Source organism: Cephus cinctus, unplaced genomic scaffold (genome assembly GCF_000341935.2).
Source record: "Cephus cinctus unplaced genomic scaffold, Ccin1 Ccin1_scaffold0696, whole genome shotgun sequence".
Taxonomy (NCBI): domain Eukaryota; kingdom Metazoa; phylum Arthropoda; class Insecta; order Hymenoptera; family Cephidae; genus Cephus; species Cephus cinctus.
This window is the reverse complement of record NW_014333318.1, coordinates 281,204-284,142: the sequence shown is the minus strand read 5'-3', so window position 1 is coordinate 284,142 and position 2,939 is coordinate 281,204. Positions and strand designations below refer to the sequence as shown.

Here is a 2,939-nt window from a genome sequence, read left to right as displayed (position 1 = left end):
CCCAGCATCCCCCCATCATATCACTAAATGCAGCTGTGATATTTCGAAACTTGAAGAACGATGATGTATGGCGTGAGAAATACTGGGTGTCGTTTTATTAAGGAACGGGCGATCTTGATTTGGAGAATCTATGGAGGAAGAGGGAGATTAGAGTACGAGGGGGAGATTTATTGGAAGCATCTTATTTACCAAGTCGAACGACACTTTTGATATTTTCAATTATACATATTACGGAGCAAGCAGATTTGATTTCTAGGTGGAATTCGAGAATTTCTAGAGAGAGGAATAAAAATGGAAGACAGCATTATTTATAGCGAATACTGTTGAAATAATAATAATGAAGGTGGCCAATGGTGACAATGACGATGATGCTGGGGTACAGGAGGACTCGAAGCGTGAGATCAGGAGGTCATCAACGGGAGATAGCTAATCTGGTGGTATCTCGAACGAGAGCCAATCAGCGAATGGTATCTCGACCTCGTCGTGACGTAAGAAGCACGTCATCCCACGAATAGCATCGAACGAGGTATTTTCAATGTGTTCATTTTTTCCCCCCTTAATTTCACTTTATGCCACTTATCATGTTTACTATATTAATACGCAGCACGTTTATACATAGCATTGAACCAAGCATGGATTATTATTATTATTATTGTGTGGATCGGAGTGTTTTGCAAAAAAAAAATTGTATCACCCAATTACATATATCGTATCGGACGAAATCGGACGAAAATGGAGTATCGGGAATTTTATTGAGAATGGCGCCATTTTTTTTTTTGTTACACGTGTAGTACGAAATGAGCTAATAAAACTGATCAATGGCACACAAGGTTATCGGGTTACGAATTTTATACAATAGTTACAGCGGCAGATAAGCAATTTGAATTTTGGGTTAAAAAAAACAGGAAAACTAGCAGCGATTCGAAATTTGATTTAAAAAAATGTGTGATAAAGACTTGAAAAAAAAAGTTTTTCTTAAATAATCCATGAAAATTTTCGGAATCTCCCATGCTGGGTTTCGGCAGTGAATAACACGAGGTTACGTAACAACGTGACACGAGTAATCGCGACTGTTCGTAAAAACCGATTGCCCTTAAACCGTGTCCTTGTTTGCCTCGATTAAAAAAAAAAAATATTCATTAAGATTAATTGAGCCGAACGATACACTTACACGACACAAGGTCACGGATACTGAAATATACTTCCGTTACTCGTACAGTCGCTACGATATAATCGGAGAGCGATAACGATTCCTCCTAATCACCGTCTCTCCAGTGGCTATTGGGATTCTTGCCAACTACGTGGATTCCCATGTTGACTACAATCGTCGCTATAGGTATAGACTGGCAGGGTAAGTCGGCCATTCACACCGAACGCTACTGTGTCGTTGGGCAATATATCAATGTACCCTAAGACCCAGCCTCCAAGATTAGCATCCGTGATTCTCCTGCACTTCCCACCCAGCCAATTCCCAAAGAATCGCATGGTCCAGGACAGACCTCGCATGCGTGCCCCCCTCCCACATCACCCCCTCCCCTAAAATTTCAAACGTGACCAAAGACCCAAAAAAAAAAAAATTTCAAAATCCATTGACACGGGGTAAACAAATTTTTGCCACCCTTATTATTTCAACAGTAGCGTCGGGGGTCCCATAAGGAATGGCGGGAAATTTAAATCGGTCTGAAGGAGTTCGACTTTCAAAACAACCCACCTGACCGGCATTTCGTCATTCTCACCCTAGTGCGTATTCCCCACCGACCTGAAGTTTGAAGCGAATGCCTAGGACAACCCCTGCCGTTAAGGGATGCCTGAAAAAATAGAGCGAACCAGGGGGAGGGGGGCTCCAGCCTCATTAAGAAGAAAAAGAGTTTCGTGATCCGTCCCAATTTCGCAAGGGTTCTCCAAACAGTAAAACGCACGCGCCGACTGGGTACCCTTCGTCTTCCCTTCTAAATCTTCCTCTTCCTGGACCAGAGCCAGAGCCATCGATTTCGAGAATTTATCACGACACTTGTGAACAGACGCTTTCGCTCGGAAAAGATTTCCCATGTATTTTTCAGGCTCAGCTCCCCACGAAGTTCCCGCCTAACCAAGGACCCGCAGACTTTGGCCCCCTGAATACATCGCGAGTCCTTATCTTCGTCGCGAAGGTATCAATGCGCGTCCATTGTCTAGGATTTCACTCGGAAGCCAACAAGGGACGCCGATTAATCGCATCGCCGACTGTCGTTGGTATCTCGGCGGCATTCTGTGCGATTAGCAAATAATAAGTGCGAAATCGGATCCGGCAGGGAGAACTTATCAGGCTCAGCTTCTTAAATCGTACGAGATAAAAGAAGGAAAGTCGAGCCCCGAGACGGCCATTACGATAGTCCAATAAGCCATTCACGAAACCAGAGCTTTCGTTATGCCTCTTCAAATGCATATATACAGGTCGGGATAGTATATCGAGGGTAAAAGAAAAAAAAAAAAAAAATAGTCATCGGCAGCAGAGAGGAGATTGGTCCAATAAAAAAAATTAACAATACTGTCCCAATGAGTATATATATATATATATATATATATATATATATAAATATATATATATATATTTCGTTTCACTTTTTATAAATAAAAAAAATTCGAGTGAAATGAAAAAAAAATAAATTTTAATCACCAATTTTCATTTTCCTTCGATCAACGTCGGAGCACCAAATTTCGGTGACAAAAGAAACTATCGGACGACGGGCGACCGAGTCGCGATGAACGAAGAAAGTCGCCACATAGAGATACTGAGTTCTCTATTCGTACGCAGACGTACGGAGAATGTGACTAAACGGTGCGAAGAAAGATCAGGGCGCAGCCTCCCGCGGTACATCATCCCTGTTACTGCTGCTCTTATTCCTGCCACTCCTCGTTCTTATTGCTTTTCTCTCTGTATCTCACTCTTCCCCCCCCCC

The 2,939-nt window shown here is 42.5% G+C and overlaps 1 protein-coding gene across 7 annotated transcripts in view; it reads right to left on the bottom strand.

Moving 5' to 3' along the window:
• Positions 1–2,939, bottom strand: part of LOC107270107 (forkhead box protein L2) — an 18,583-nt gene that overhangs the window by 8,453 nt on the left and 7,191 nt on the right. The gene's annotated exons all lie outside the window — the stretch shown is intronic.